The sequence below is a fragment of the Tupaia chinensis genome, unplaced genomic scaffold (assembly GCF_000334495.1).
Source record: "Tupaia chinensis unplaced genomic scaffold, TupChi_1.0 Scaffold000052_1, whole genome shotgun sequence".
NCBI classification, from domain to species: Eukaryota; Metazoa; Chordata; class Mammalia; order Scandentia; family Tupaiidae; genus Tupaia; species Tupaia belangeri.
The window spans coordinates 2546194-2563905 of NW_006159510.1; positions in this window are offsets into that span (position 1 = coordinate 2546194).

Consider the following 17712-nt stretch of genomic DNA (forward strand, 5'->3'; position numbering starts at 1 on the left):
TTTTCTATTTACATAATTAATAAGCATTAATGTGGCTGGCTTGATTCTTATTTTTCTCTGTAATGATTTAAAGCTTGGTGGTAATTATAAAGATAAAAATTATATAGGAAAAAAAGTTTACATAGGAGCTAAACATCAATTATCAAAAGACTAGAAAGTTGATCTTTCTCATCAGTACCTGTGGTTACTCTAGACACTGATGTAAAACCATGCTATCAGGTAACCTGTAGTACTGCCCAACTTTTAAGTTTGACATGATATGAGAAGGTGTATGATAGGAATGATTAAATACATGCACTTTGAGACCTAGTTCCTGTGTCAACTCAGGCATTTCCTTTTAGAGGCTAGCTGCTAATTTTTCTCAGTTAGCTTACCTACAATATGATGTATTTACATAGTTCTCTCAGAGCATCTATATCAATATAAAGTAGTTTTTAAAAATTTTTTCAGGAAATGACTTTACTGTATTTTATAGTTGATCCTTGGGGACCAGCAGTTAGTGTAATGGCTATCTTGCTGGACTCCTGTGCAGTCAACTGCAGTTCGAGTCTCAGACCCAGTGCCTTAAACTCATGCTAGGCGTGTGTGTGTGTGCACGCCCAAGATCCTGAGAGGAGAATGGGGGAGAAGGGATTGCAGCGTGACTCTCTGTCTTTCTGGCAAGCACACATGCCCTATAGTAAAAAAGCCAACAAGCCCTAAAGTAAAAACCCCTAAAAAAAAAAAAAAAAAAAACCTACACAGAGTTAAGGCTTTTGGTACAGGAAGAAAACTCAAATCTAAAACATGAAAAGTGGACTGGCCCCATGGCCTGCTGCTTGAAGCAGCTAGGCTTACCACACAGTTTGAATCCTGTCCCAAGTAGCTTGAAAAACATGCTATCATGTGTGTGTGCATGCCCAAAATGATAGAGTGAAAAAAATCAAACAGGGAGTGAAGAAATGGAGGCATGATTGTGTCCCAATGAGGGATGCTTTCTTGCTTTCTCTCTCTCTGTCTCTGTCTCTCTCTGATAAGCACATGTGTTCCCTAGCAACTTAAAAAAGAGAGAAGAGAGTGAATGAATAACATGTGGAAAGTCTGCACAGTTTTTTAGTTGTTGCTTTTTTGTTTGTTGTTTACTTTTAAAATGAATTGCTCTTCCAAACTCATTTGCAAAATAACAGAATAAAGCTATTAAAATATAGGAGGGTTTCTGGACTAAAAACGTTCTTTTATAGAACCCTGGGTAGGACTATGTTTTCCAATGTTTTCACAGAAGAATCTGAAAAAGCCATATCAGAGTACAAAGCCAGTCCCCACCTCCAAACATAAAAGGCCTCTCAATTCTCATCACATTTCAGAATTATTATGGACCAGTGATTGGTTTATATCTTCATTGTTTCTTCTTTGAAAGTGTTCATTGTGGTTCATTGTGACTGCTACGCATATACAGTTTTCCTCTTTGAGTGAAAATGTTCAAAGGCAGGTTATCCTGCCCTTGACTAAGCACAGTATACATTTGATGTTTCAGAGGCAGGTCACTTGACATTTTAGTTTACAAATGTCTTAATGAAGATGAGAGAATCATCAGTTTAAAATAGGTCATAAGATTCTGAACACTAAACTTAATACTGTGAGAAGATTTTGGAAGATCCTAGGAATGGTTTTGGCATATTTTTTCAAGTGATAGTGAAGTGAATACTTGTGGGAGGGCCAGCAGTTAGCATAATGGCTATGTCGCTGCACTCCCTATAGTCGACCCCAGTTCGTGTTCCAGACCCGGTGGCTTAAAACTCACGCCAGGTGCGTGTGCGTGCATGCCCAAGATCCCAAGAGGAGAATGGAGGAGAAGGGATTGCGGCATGGCCATCCCCCCCTGGACTGTGATTTTTCGCTTTCTGTCTCTCCGTCTTTCTCTGTCTGACTGGCGAGCACATGTGCCCTATAGCGAAAATTTCTCCAAAATAAATAAATAAATAAATAAGGAGTTCTAAACGCTGCTCTCTTGGAGTAAATAAATAAATAAATAAAAATAATAATAGGGGGTAATTCACATGAGCCCTACTCCCAGAATCTTTGTCCTGTGCCATAGAACATTGCAGTGACTTCTCACCTAGAATCTGAATTCAGACACTGGACTTGCTTTGTCAAAGCAATTATGGTGTAAAAAGATGCTAGGGAAGTATTCGTGTAATTATATTTGCTCTAAACCTTGGTAACACTCATTATTATAAGAAAAAAACATACAAGTTATCCCTTTGGTTCTGTAGAAGGAGAGTGAATGATTTGATTTGGAACAGTCTAGGCTATAAGATCTGGTATACAGAAATGTAAGTATCAAAGTCTAATGACTGAAGCACATTTGAAACTTCCTCTAAAAATTAATATGCTAGGATTGACTGTAGTCTTTAAAAAATATAACCCTAAAAAGTGCCAGTCTAAAGGTGCATTCTGAATATGTCTGTCTATGTGTTGGGATGTACGTGATGTTTCAAAGTCAAGTACATTTAGGCTATTTTGTCTGGATTGTTAATTTGCAAAGCGAATAATTCCATGACTATTTTTTATGAGATCCTAAATTAGTACGTGGTGATTCAATAACAACACATCTCTGTTTCCCCATGCCTAACCTTTGATTGTAAATGTCACCAAAACAATAGATTATATTGGTGGGATGAAATAGGAGCTGGTGTCAGATATGGTGGTGTATTCTTGTAAAAACCAATTTACTTGAGAAATAAATAGGGTATCATTTAATTTAAGTGGAATAGCAAACATGGCCTAGCAATTTTTTACTGACTATAGCTTCCATCTTCTAAATTCTAAAAATAAGAATTACATTTTCATCAGTAAAAGACATTAGAATAGAGGAAGCTGGAATTTTCGATTTGTATGCACATGAAGTAGTCACTTCATCCTAAAGCTATAATTGAAAATCTTTTATATGGTAAATTCAGAATAATTACTGAGCCAGAATATAGTAAATACAGCAGCCAAAGAAGTTCCATGAAAACAAAAACAATTTTCAGTTTTTATCATGTCGTTAATATCTGGCCTTTTATGAATAAGACTTTAAATGTCTTTAGTGAATGACATGAACTGTGGTCCAGCTGCAGTAGTTTTTGTTTTTTTTTTTTCCTGATAAAATACAGTTCCTCTTTCAAAGTAGGAATTGTATAGGAAACATATTTGTCTTAGTATGTTATTTCTTTCATAACAAAGAGTGCATGATTTTAAAGAGAGAACTTCCTTTCTTGGCCATTTATCAACTCTCTCTCTGCAGCAGCCTTACATTAGTATCTTCTTATTTTGTCACATCTTACTGCAATTCTTTAAAATGGCTTTATCTAAAGGTCAGCTACCTTCACTATCCAATTTAATTTTATCTACAAAATTTTGTGACTTTGGATTTGGATTAGTGATGGGTAAAGATAAGTTTAATGTCAGAGGCATTTGCACCTTGGCGATCAGAAAATACAGCTTACCAACCAAGAAGGATTTGCAGTGAGAGGGTCCTAGAGTCAGGTAATCAGGGAAAAAATGCCCTCAAACAGTTAACCTCTAAAGTTAACCTTTCATGGCTCAGAGAACAATAACAACAAAACATAAAGTCATTTAAAAACTATGAGTCAGCTTCTAGCCCAGAAAGACTTGCTGGGGTCCTGATTAAGAGAAAAACAAATAAAAGAACATACTTTTCTATCAGAAAGAGGCTTCTGCTTTGCAAAAGGGGTTTTGAGAAGGGGTTAAAAAAAGAAGTAAAGAAAACACAAAAAAAGCAAATGTTTCCGATAACATCAGAAGAAGAGAGCCTTAAGAAATAGTATATTTTTTGCAGGGGAGGCAGCAGGTGGTATGGTGGTTAAGAGTGTTGGAATCCCACATGGTCGACTGTGGTTCGAGTCTCAGAGCTGTAGATTGCTTTCTCACTTTCTCTGTCTTTCACTCTGTCCCTCTCCAGTCAAATTATAATAAATAAATAAACAGATAAATAAAATAATTCTTTTTAAAAATTATATTTTTAATCCTCTAATCTTATTGGCAATTACGCCTCTACTGTAAGTATAGGCTTTTGAGCTCTTTAAGTTGGGTGCCATTAAATAATAAAATTTGTAACTAATCCCTTTTTTTCTGATTTCGGGTTCAATCTCACTTGCTTTTCATGTGACTTCTCTTTTTTCTTTCTTTCTTTTTTTTTTTTTTTTTTTTGAGAGGTTTTCGCTATAGGGTGCTGTGCGCTCGCCAGACAGACAGAGACATAGAGACAGAAAGCGAGAAATCACCCCCCGAGGGGGTTGGTCACGCTGCAGTCCCTTCTCCTCCATTCTCCTCTCGGGATCCTGGGCACGCACGCACACGCGCCCAGCGTGAGTTTTAAGTCACCGGGTCCGGGACACGAACCGCAGTCGACTACGTGGGAGTCCAGCGACATAGCCTTTATGTCGGCTAATAACGCTAACAGCTGGTTCCCCATGTGACCTCTCTTCAGGGCTTCACTTAGGAAGAGAAGGTTTGGGCTTTCTGGCGTAAGTGTATCAGTCTAGTTGAGTGTTATTTCTCCTTCTATGCTCGTACTGATCTTTCGCCTTTCTTTAGTCCTATGAATACATCTTCTAAATTAAACATCCTGAGTGGACTGTAAAAAATCTAATCATTATATTTTTTTTCTTTTTTTTTTTTGCCTGCAAGGCCTAAGCAGCACATCCTATAAAATCTTAGGAAGTTCCACATTTCTGCCAAAGACTCCTGATGAGGATCCTTCCCTGCCTCTTCTAGTACTGATGACTCCAATTATTCTTTGACTTCTGTGTACATCACAATAATCTCTGCTTTCAAAGGTACATTATTCCTTTTCTTTTTCTGTCTATGTTTTTGCCTCTTTTGTGTCTTATTAGAACAATTGTCATTGACTTTATCGAGGTCCACTTGGGCAATCCACAACCATCTAATTGCAAGATCCCTAACCGCTGCAAAACCCTTTTCCCATATATAGTCATGTTCACTGGGTCCAAGTGTTAGGACATGAACCACCATTGAAAACACGAAAGTTACCAATTTCATATTCACCGTTGCAAATTTACTTCATTTAGCGAAATGTAGAGAAACTTTCAAAACCTCACTCAGCAGCTAACGCCCTTTTGGTTAAGTCAATTTTTAATGCTTGATGTAGAATCATTCCACTGACTGCCTTTAGGGTTGGTCACTTTATCCAAATCCTAGAGGAAGAAGCAGGTGAACACAGAATGGATTCAATGTACATATTTGCCAATCATTCATTAAGGGGACTTTCTGTTATTAGGGAGCATTTTTATTTGGAATGAAATGGGAAAATCATTAATGCTTATTACATTACTCATTATAAAAAATCAATAAAAAACATTGCAATATCATTAATTCCACATTAAAGATATCATCAATGAGTTTTAAAAGATGAAGTTAGAAAATAAACTCCACAGAACAAGTGTTTCTCGATAAATCTTTTCCATTATAAGGCAGTGTAGTGTTAACACACAGAGTTGAACCTTCCTTTATTCCTTCCCTTACTGGAACGCCAATTAATGTGGAGCTTGTAGCAGTTATTTAGACAAGATAGAGTAGAACAATATGTGTGTCTTTTTGAGATTGTAAGGATCTTTTCTCCTAAAATTGGTTTTGAACCACTGAATAAAATATCTGGTCATGCAAACATAAGCTGAAGGCAGAAGTATCATGAATAGTTCTGCTTATAATTTCACAGAAACAGATTTAAATGTGTTTATGAATAATCCAAGTAAGAAAAGATGATGGGTCAGAATTTCATTTATATAGTTTAATTTCCAACTCTACATATTTGTATAGCTGGGAAGGGTTTTTAAATGCAACCAGTACCATACACTGGTTTGGTTGTTTCCTTTACCTTCAAACTATTGCTTAGAGACTGAAACTCAGGTGATAGAGTCTACATGATACTGAAAATTATAACATAAAAATAATTAATGTCTTAAATGTTAAGTGCTATATAATTAGTTCATTAGTGGAATTGGTAGCACCTTTACATAAAAGTTTATTCTTTAGCTCAAAGGCACTTACGTATTTTTACTAAGGAATACTTCAGAAATCATAAGCTGTTTTCAGGGAAAAAGAAAAATTAACTAATAAATTACCCGAAACAATTATTTTTCTTTTGGAGAGTTTTTTGCTCTAGGGTGTGTGCGCTCACCAGAAAGACAGAGAAAGAGAAAGCGAGAAATCATCCCCCGGGGAGATGGCCTTGCCACAATCCATTCTCTTCTCAGGATCTTGGGCACACGTGCCTGGCGTGAGTTTAAGCCACTGGTTCCTGGACTCCAACAGTGGTTGACTACATTGGAGTCCAGCAACATAGCCATTATGCCAACTGGTGGTTCCCCCAAATCAATTTTGATGAGGAAAAAAAATGAAATGTGTTTAGAAAGGCAGAGTCACTGGATTCCTATATCCATCAAGAGAAAATCTAAAATTGAAAATGTAAAGGATTCATTTATAGAAATACTCAGAAAAGGTTATTAGTTAATTTTACTTCCTTCAGTAATGAAACTCCAGGTAAATTCAAAAGAAATGAAGAAAATAACTCATTCTATATAATAATGTTCACAAGTCTCCTCATCTGAATGTGGAAATATTCAGTAAATCTACCACTCCCAGATGTTTAGTGAAGTGGACATGAAAAGCTATGGGTTTGGAAGAAATATCTAAAAAAGGAAAAATGCAGTCATAGCAAGAGTTTAGGCAAAGATTCTAGAAACTACAAAATACCACATAAGGAGCCTGCGGTGCTGTGATAGTTAAGGTAGACGACAAAATGGTTCCAGTTGCAGACTCAGTGGCTTGGGAGACACCCCAGGTGCAAGCGCGTTTGTTCCCAAAATCTCAAAAGGATTTAAAAATGGAGAAGGGGAGAAGGGATTGAGGTTGGACCCTCTCCATGAGGTGAGTGGGGTGCTTTCTCACTTTCTATCTATCTCTGTTTCTCTCTCCAGGTGAGCACATTAGCTCTTTAGCAAGTTAAAAAAAAAAAAATCTCCTTTAGATGGGCATCAATCCTCACTCTTCTAGTACATTTTTTCACTAATAACGGAATTACCTGAGTCTGGGTATTTTGTAAAAATAGAATTTTATGCAGCTCACGATTTGGAGTCCAAGTCCCAGTGGCCAAATCTGGTGAGGGATTTTTTGCTGGTGTGATTAACATGGCAGAGGGTAGGAGCTTGAGCAAAGCAGAGTGTGTCTGTAACTCTGGTTTTATTCCCTCTTCTTATCAACCCACGAGTTTTCAGGAGAGGACCCCACCCTGATGACCTTAACCAATCCTGATCACCTGTAAAAGCTCCACCTCTTAATCCCATAGTCAGATTAAATTTCCTTTTCATGCCATCAAACCCAGCCTAATTCCAACATACACTCTTTTGGAGAATATGTTCAATTCATAACATTCACCATGGTTAAGATGAAAAGAAAACTTAAAATTTTCTGTAACTCAGAATTTCTGAATAAAAATGCTTTTTTTTAAAAAGAGTCACACAAACTGCATAGATTTTTTGGCATCTATTGTTGTTCTTTTTATACTGTTCATTTGTCTCAGTTTTCCCACTTATTTTAAGAATATATGTATTTCATACCTTTGAATATGTTTTCTGAAATATTTTGAAGATCAATTGGATATTTAAACAGCCTTGATGTTTTAGTAACATCTGTTCTAAAACAATAGCAATAACAACAACAAAAAAGCCAGAGAACACAATCAGAGATATTCTTACTAAGTTACATTTGTCCCCAAGCATACTTTGGAGACTTAAGTGCTTTGCAGCCGTAAGTATATTAAAATCTGCAGTTAATGTTGAAATACCTATTGAGAAATAAGCAATTACTATCAAAAGTAGTGAAAAGATATTACCCCATATACTAAGTGGAGAGCAGTGATCAATTTCCTGCTATGTACAGCTTAGAGTTAGTAGAAATTCTTTGACTTGTCCATCAAGTATATGTAGAAATAGGAAAGAAAAATAGGAATAAAACTAGTCTTTCTATGGGCTGCTCACTTTTCTTTCATGAGATGCTGCAGTGCATGTGATAGATTTGTCTACCGTTTCCCCTTTAAAAAAACCAAAGGAATAATTTTTTAAATTGTTAAGAGTGTAATATATTTCTGTGTGCCTGACAATTCTATTTTTTAAATATATATTTTATATTTATTCTTATATTATATATGGCATTACAACAAAAAAAATGTAAAGTTTTTCTACTTGTAAAAAAATACTGAACACCATTACCTGAGTCTAGCTACATATCTGCCCAAGACAGTGCTATGAATCAGGTGGAAAATTGTTTCTTCTAATGCTGACTCCCAATGTTCTATAGACTGCAGACAAAAAACAATGAGTGTTAGAATCTCAAAAAAAATCTAATAAGTATAAGATGTGATCCATGCAAAAAAGAGGGAGACTTCTCAGTAGATCATCAGTAAGATGAGTTTTCCCAGAGGCCTGCAAACTGGGATCAGAGGCAACAGCATCATAGCTAGAAGAGCTTCCCCAGCACCTGCAGGCCAAAAGCCACTGGAAGTATTAATCTGTTATGCTATTTAATGTAATTATAACTGATTTGCTTATTTCAATGGCTTAATATTTTGTTATCCATTTTTTTTTCTTTATATCTGTTTTTCTTCTATTTCATGTTAAAGTATCTTCTGATTATTAGGACTTTTTATTTTTAGTTTTTATTTTTCCTTGATCTGTTCCTGGTATTTGTTTTATTTTGTTTAAGTTAAATGATTTAATTTCTTTCAATTTTGTACATATTTATGCTCATTGTTTTAGAGCAATCCTTCTTTATCTGTACTGACTCCCCCCACTTATCATCTTACACATCCTGGGGATCTTGTAATGAACCTCCCCTAGCATAAGTAAAAGCAGTTGGAATCTGCTCCCAGAATGTGCCAAATGTAAATTTGACTATTCCCACAGAAGCAATAGGAAATATTCAATAAAACATTTCTTTTTGGGGAATGTCCACCTCTTATATGTTAAAAAATAAGATATAAAATTTATCTCCAGGAAATTGGAAGTAATTAATTAGAAAGTACTTAATTAGTCATATATTCAGAGATAAAAGATAATGTACATGTCCTTCATGACATGTTTTTCTTTTCTTCCTTTGCTATTGAGAAAGGGGAATACACCTTTTATATAATTTCCATGATAGTTACTTTTTCTGAACTAAATGTAATTTCTCACTATCTTAGGTAATTGAATTTTATTTTCTTTCTAAAATAGAGATGCAAACTATTCTATTTGAAATGTCTTTTATTTTTTAAAAATTATCTAGTTTTTTATCCTATTTGACATCATAATTAAAAATATGCCATTGGATTTAGAATTCAGAATCGCCACAGATGACCTATCAATAGTTTTTGTAGTGTGAGAGGAAAAAATGCAGGTAGCTGAAGAGTTGAGAAGTAAGTGGAAGTTTACTAGTTAATCTATTTGACAGGTACTAGGAATTTCTGTCAAAGAGCACTGAATTCTATTTCTATTCATTATATAAATGCTGGAAATAAAGGGAAAACTCCTGATACTGTAAGAGTTTTGAGTTTTATATTTCTCTAGAATAACCTAAAAGTGATCATTAATAATGGGATGGGACAGACTTTGAAGCTATTTCAGCAATCTCCAGCAAGTACAGTATTGTCTATTTAAAAATCACAGTGGTTAAACTTCAGTTTTTTTATCTGGATTATAAATGTATGTGGTACACATCAATTTAATGTAGTTTTCATCTTTCTTCTGGAGTCAAAGCCTCCTTTGTTATTTGTACCTACTAAAAAAACTAAATACACAATCCAACAACAATTTTTTTTTCTTTTTTTTTCTTTTTTTTTAATTTTTTTATTTTTTTGGAGAGATTTTCACTGTAGGGCGCGTGCGCTCGCCAGACAGACAGAGACATAGAGACAGAAAGCGAGAAATCACCCCCCAGGGGGGATGGTCACGCCGCAATCCCTTCTCCTCCATTCTCCTCTCGGGATCTTGGGCACGCACACACACGCGCCCGGCGTGAGTTTTAAGCCACCGGGTCTGGGACACGAACCGCGGTCGACTACGTGGGAGTCCAGCGACATAGCCATTACGCTAACTGCTGGTTCCCAATCCAACAACAATTTTTATAAGTTATTTTCTTTTGTTTAATTGAGTGAACAAATGAGAACAGAAACAGATTGGACTTAAACTGACATCATGGAATCACACTATAGAAAATGTAAATATATTAAGTGTCTGCATTCTATGACCAAAACTGATTGACCAAAAAATATACAAACACAAGAGAAGGGTGTGAATGGAAGGGTGTGAATGCCAGATGTGGTATGTGTGTGGAGGAGTGGGGCCTAGGGAAGGACATTTGGAGGAGGGATACAGAGGCAGAGCATTTACAGGATGAGGAGGTGCGGTGTAATCCGTTGAAGATATTTTGATCAACGGGACTGGGGAGAATTGTTCACATATTAAAATGTTCACTTCATAAGCTAAACAATGCCATTGAATGTATATAAAAATAATTAATTAATAAAAAAAGAAAACGTAAATTCTGAAAGGAAATTGGATATAATCCCTTTAAGATGACAAGGGAAGAAGCAGGGGGAATCCTTTCTATCTCACAGTTATCTGGTGGAGCGACTCAATGTAGTTCCATTTTTGACATGGATAACTACTCTTTCAGGCCTCTTTCAGGAGTCAGTGTAAAGTGCATGCCAAGTTGACTTAAACTAATTTATTCATAATAAACCTGTTTAAGAGACTTGAAATGAGAAAAGACAAATAGTAACCACTCAGCTTATCATAATTTAACTAGTTTAATAAACATCTTTGTTAGACGAGATTTTGATCATTGGACAGATTAAAAATAAAACAAATGCATTAATAACATTGAATCGAAGTTCTTTTCTGATCCTACCACAACGTAGAAAACACAAATGAATTCCAAATCTTGAAAAATTGTTCAGCTTCTTATTTTATAGGGTCCTGCTATTCAGGTATGGAAATCCTCAAACACACTCACACACAGTGACATGCCTTGGACTGTTGCCTCAACTTGATATCTTCATGCTCTCAGACTGAAACTTGACCTTATTGACACTTATCTGAATTGGAATAGCCAGAGAAATACTTCCTATCTAGTGCAGCAGTTTAAAAAAAATTGATTTTGTATCATCCCATACTGTTATCAATTGTATCATGGTCAAAAATATTTTAAATAATTTTGTTCACTTTAAGTTTATAAATAAACTTGACTATGACAAAAATATTTTTCTGAGTAATTTTCAAATTTTTAATTTTTAAAATAAGTATCTCCAGAAGATTATGAAGTCAGATTTAGATGAATTAGACAGGAAATATATTTATTTACCAAAGAAACATAAAATATAAGTAAACATATTTTTTCCATTTTCCATGAACCATTGAGAAAATCTGATTTCACAATTCAGAAAAAAAATTGTCCTATGAAATTTTACTGCTATATTTCCTTATGACAATATATCTTTTGTTTTAAATATATAAATTATTGGATTTAATATTTACTCATAATTTTACCCAATTCCTTGGGATATCATCATGCTATATCATTAAAGAAACTGTAATAACCTTATATATTCCAAATTTAATATACTAATTCAGTAATGTCAGTATCTTAAATTTTCTTATATTCAGCACATATTTAAACTTAAGTATCATATTTATTTATTATTTATTTCATAATTAATTAATATACATCATTACAACTTGTAAAGTTAATTTGCCCAACATGAATACAATTCACTCCAATTCAGTTGAAGATAGATACATATTATCAACATATTATCGACAATATTAAATACTCCAAATACTCCAAAAAAGACTTTTTTAAAATCTGTTGTAAATATTGTTCGAAGAACCAGTAATTAGAAAGATCCCAGAAAAAGATAGGTATGTAATTTTTTGAATCAAAAATTATTGTAAATGTGGACTAATCTAATTGAAGCCAAGAATGTCGACTATTCTTTCTTTTCACTCCTCACTTGAATTATATTTTACACATTCTCCTGTGGTTTATATTTTTCATGACTCTAAACATGGAAATATATTTATTATTCCTTGCCACCTAAGAGTGTCTAGTAATTGTTGTTTAACAAATATATTTTTGGGGGAGAAGGATTAATTAAATTGATTAAAGTGCTATTATTACAAAATAAATCTCACCAGTAACAATAGAGAATGTCAAGGTAATTCTATAATGTGCTGATTAATAATTGCTGTGAACCCCCTGAATGGTGTGAATCAAAATTAGAATAATTATTAGATGAGAATAGCAGTCTTAATTTTAGGTAAGAAGGAACTGAAGTAATATCTGGATGACTGAACATTGAAATTAGCATTTGGAAACTGGAAATCCGAAATAAGTTTTAGAATGACATCATAAACTCGGGACTGGCAGGTGGCTTGGTGGTTAAGGGTGCTGGACTTTCACGTGGCTGACTACAGTACAAGTTCCGGACCTGGCAGCTTGTGCTCTCTCTCTCTCTCTCTCTCTCTTCCTCTCTGGTCAAATTGAAATAAATAAATTAATGAATAAGTAAAGTTAAATAAAATAGTTTAAAAAAAAAAGATGACATCATAAACTGATTCCTAAAGGCAAATTCACTTACAGTAAAAACAAATCTGTCAAAGTACCATGGGGAATTTGGGTAACATAATTACAAACGGTATTGCAAATATAAGTCAGTAGACTTTTACCAAAAATTTCTAAGTATTATTAAAGACTAATATGCATATTAATTGAGCACAGATACATGTATTTTTGTGTTAACAGATCATGTAACATGTAAAAAAGCTGCATTTCTTTGTTATTTTACTACTTTTTATATGTCATGTAATCCAGAAATAATTGTATTCTAAATTTATTTAAGTACTATTTATTGTATATCTTAGTGACCATGCTTAGATTAAAATGAATGACATTCACTTTAATTTTTTTCTCATGTTTTCTTTTTAATATTTAATTATAGTTATAGTAGTCATTTCAAAGTGTATGTTTGCTAACCTCATAATTTTTTAAAATTCTAAGTCCATTCTACTTGTCCACCTGTCTGTTTCTGTGTCAAAACAATGCTGTTTTGATTATCACAGCTTTGTAGCTTATTTTCAGGTCAGGAAGTGAGATTCTGCCCACTCTACTCTTCTTGTATAGGATTGCTTTGGCAATACAAGGTTTTTTTATGATTCTAGACAAATTGTATGATTGTCTCTTCTAGAGCTGTGAATAATATTTGGGACTAGCAGTTGGCATATTGGCTATGTCACTGGACTCCCATGTAGTTGACTGCAGTTCGAGTCCCAGAACTGGTGGCTTAAACTCACGCTGGGTGCATGTACATGCATGCCCAAGATCCTGAGAGGAGAATGGAGGAGAAGGGATTGTGGCATGGCCAGCCTCCCCATGGGGGGAGAGTTCTCCCTTTCTGTCTCTCCCTGTCTTTCTGGCAAGTGCAAGCGCCCTATAGCAAAAACCTCCCCCCCACCCCCCAAAAAAGAATATCTCTGGCACTTTAGTGGGGTTTGCATTAAATATGTAGATTAATTTGGGTAGAATTGCCATTTTGATTATATTAATTTTTCCAATCCAGGAACATGGGATGTCCTTCCACTTTTTTGTGCCATTTTCAATGTCTTTTTTTAGTTTCTCATAGTTTTCCTTGTGGAGGTCTTTAACTTCTTTGGTTAGATGTATTCTTAGGTATCTTAAATTTTTTGTGGCTATAAAATAAATGGTAAATGGAATTACTTTTTTCAGTTCTATCTCAGTCTGCCTACTGTTTGTATATAGAAATGCTGTAGATTTCTGTATGTTGATTTTGTATCCTACAACTATACTCTATTCATGTATTTCTTCCAGGAATTTTTTCATGGATACCATTGGGTCTTCTATGTATACAATTGTGTCATCTGCAAATGGAGGTAGTCTCACCTCTTCTTTTCCTATTCGAATGCCTTTTATCTTATTCTCTTTTCTGATTGCATTGGATAGGACTTCTAGTACTATATTGAAGAGGAGTGGAGAAAGTGGGCATCCTTGCCTTGTACCAGATTTTAGCGGAAAGGTTTTCAGCTTTTCCCCAGGATGGTGTTAACTATGAGTTTTTCATAGATGGTTTTTATTGTGTTGAAAAATGACCCTTCTATGCAGATTTTGCTGAGAGTCTTGATCATGAATGAATGTTATATCTTATCAAATGCTTTATCTGTATCAATTAGTATGATCATATGTTTTTATCTTTTTTTCTGTTAATATGGCCTATTACATGTATGGTTTTATGTATGTTGAACCAACGTTGCTTCCCTGGGTTAAAGCCTACCTGGTCATGCTGTATAATCTTTTTTATATGTTGTTGAATATGATTTGCTAGTATATTATTGAGAATATTTGCATCTATATTCATCAGAGATATTGGTCTATAGTATTCCTTCCTTGTCCTGTCCTTGTTTGCTTAAGAATAAGGGGGAAAAAAAAGAATAAGGGTGATAGCAGCTTCATAGAATGAATTTGGGAGAATTCTGTCCTTTTGGGATTTTGGAAATAACTTGAATAGAATGGGCATTAACTCTTCTTTAAAAGTGATATAGAATTCAGAGGTGAGGCCATCAAAACCAGGGCTTTTCTTTGTTGTGAGGTTATTTATTCCTGATTCAATCTCCTGGCTTTTTATGTGCCTATGGAGACTTTCTACCTCCTCCAGACTCGATCTCGGTAGATTATATGTGTCCAGGAATTTGTCCATCTCACCCAAATTTTCTTGTTTGTTAGTGTGTAGTTGTTCCTAGTATCCACTAGGGATGCTTTGGAGAGATAAGATATTTGTGTGACACAGATATAGTTATCTGTTGGTGAAGCTGTGTATAGTATTCTCAACTCGACTGAGATGTATAGCATTCTGGGTAAAATCTCTTTACAGTCTAAATGATGTATAGTGATTAAAATGTATAAATGATAATAAATAAGGAATTAAAAAGGAAAATAGCAGATACACCTAAAGTATTGAATTTTAAAAACAAATATGGCATATAAATAAAATGGAATACTATACACCTTTTAAAAAGATGAGAAAATTTTATATCTCATGTGAAAAAGTATTTGGTATATTTTTGTGATAAAAATAAAGTGCAGGGACCAACAGATGGCATGATGGTTAAGACGCTGGACTACCACATGGCCGATTATGGTGCAAGTCCCAGACCTGGTGGCTTGAAACTTATGCCAGGTGCATATGCATGTATGCCTAAAATCCCAAGAAAAGAATGGAGGTAAATGGATTGCAGTATGACCATCTCCCCTGGGGAGTATTTTCTCACTTTCCCTCTTTGTATCTCTCTTGTCCTATGACAAAAACCTAAAAATAAATAAAAAATAAATAGCACAGAAGTGTGTGTGACATATACAGGAAATGGACCCACAAATACATGCCAGTACAGATGTGGAAGTATATATGGAAAACTGTCAGAGTAGCCAAGAGAGAAAATTTACATGGAGATTGAAGGAGGAATTACTTTAAGTCCTGTCATACATTTTGATTTTTTATGTTAATATTATAACTTAATCCAAGTAAGTAAAAAAATCCTTTATTCTGCTTAAACATGGCTCTATATCACTATAAACAAATTTTTCCTAGAATGTCAATTCGATTACTTTTTACATCATTATTTCAATGTTGGAAGCTCATATGCTTTATTGTTTGCAACAGTCATATTTTATTATATCTCTGCAAAGAGTTCTCATTTTTCTATAGAGTATTGATCAACTTATTTTTCATATTCTATATGAAGCAACATATTATTTGGAGACTTAGAATGTATAATATGACTCCTGTGTATTTGATGATCTACTGATTAATATATTTTTTGTTTGTGTCAAAAATTGTTATCATTACATTAAAGATGCAATAGCCATAGTTAGGACTACTAAAATGGATATTACTGACTACTTGTCATCCTGCTTAGACTTTGACAGACTGCTACTTGTAAAAAAATGCTAAGTAAGACATCAGAGTACAATATCACAGAAAAAAACATGGGACAGGATGGTGTCTCAGCAGGGAAACAAACACTGTGAAGCAATCTCACAAGGGCAGATGCCTATGGAGACTTTCTACCTCCTCCAGACTCGATCTCGGTAGATTATATGTGTCCAGGAATTTGTCCATCTCACCCAAATTTTCTTGTTTGTTAGTGTGTAGTTGTTCCTAGTATCCACTAGGGATGCTTTGGAGAGATAAGATATTTGTGTGACACAGATATAGTTATCTGTTGGTGAAGCTGTGTATAGTATTCTCAACTCGACTGAGATGTATAGCATTCTGGGTAAAATCTCTTTACAGTCTAAATGATGTATAGTGATTAAAATGTATAAATGATAATAAATAAGGAATTAAAAAGGAAAATAGCAGATACACCTAAAGTATTGAATTTTAAAAACAAATATGGCATATAAATAAAATGGAATACTATACACCTTTTAAAAAGATGAGAAAATTTTATATCTCATGTGAAAAAGTATTTGGTATATTTTTGTGATAAAAATAAAGTGCAGGGACCAACAGATGGCATGATGGTTAAGACGCTGGACTACCACATGGCCGATTATGGTGCAAGTCCCAGACCTGGTGGCTTGAAACTTATGCCAGGTGCATATGCATGTATGCCTAAAATCCCAAGAAAAGAATGGAGGTAAATGGATTGCAGTATGACCATCTCCCCTGGGGAGTATTTTCTCACTTTCCCTCTTTGTATCTCTCTTGTCCTATGACAAAAACCTAAAAATAAATAAAAAATAAATAGCACAGAAGTGTGTGTGACATATACAGGAAATGGACCCACAAATACATGCCAGTACAGATGTGGAAGTATATATGGAAAACTGTCAGAGTAGCCAAGAGAGAAAATTTACATGGAGATTGAAGGAGGAATTACTTTAAGTCCTGTCATACATTTTGATTTTTTATGTTAATATTATAACTTAATCCAAGTAAGTAAAAAAATCCTTTATTCTGCTTAAACATGGCTCTATATCACTATAAACAAATTTTTCCTAGAATGTCAATTCGATTACTTTTTACATCATTATTTCAATGTTGGAAGCTCATATGCTTTATTGTTTGCAACAGTCATATTTTATTATATCTCTGCAAAGAGTTCTCATTTTTCTATAGAGTATTGATCAACTTATTTTTCATATTCTATATGAAGCAACATATTATTTGGAGACTTAGAATGTATAATATGACTCCTGTGTATTTGATGATCTACTGATTAATATATTTTTTGTTTGTGTCAAAAATTGTTATCATTACATTAAAGATGCAATAGCCATAGTTAGGACTACTAAAATGGATATTACTGACTACTTGTCATCCTGCTTAGACTTTGACAGACTGCTACTTGTAAAAAAATGCTAAGTAAGACATCAGAGTACAATATCACAGAAAAAAACATGGGACAGGATGGTGTCTCAGCAGGGAAACAAACACTGGAAGCAATCTCACAAGGGAAGATTCTTGATTCATGTCTAGAGATCTTCCTGAATATGCTGCACACATACATACCCGTTATCTGAGGCTAGCTGAAGATGGGGGTATGTCACAGCTTAGGAACCTTCTTGGGGGTGTTGTTTTCCTCTGTCTGTCTTTTTGCC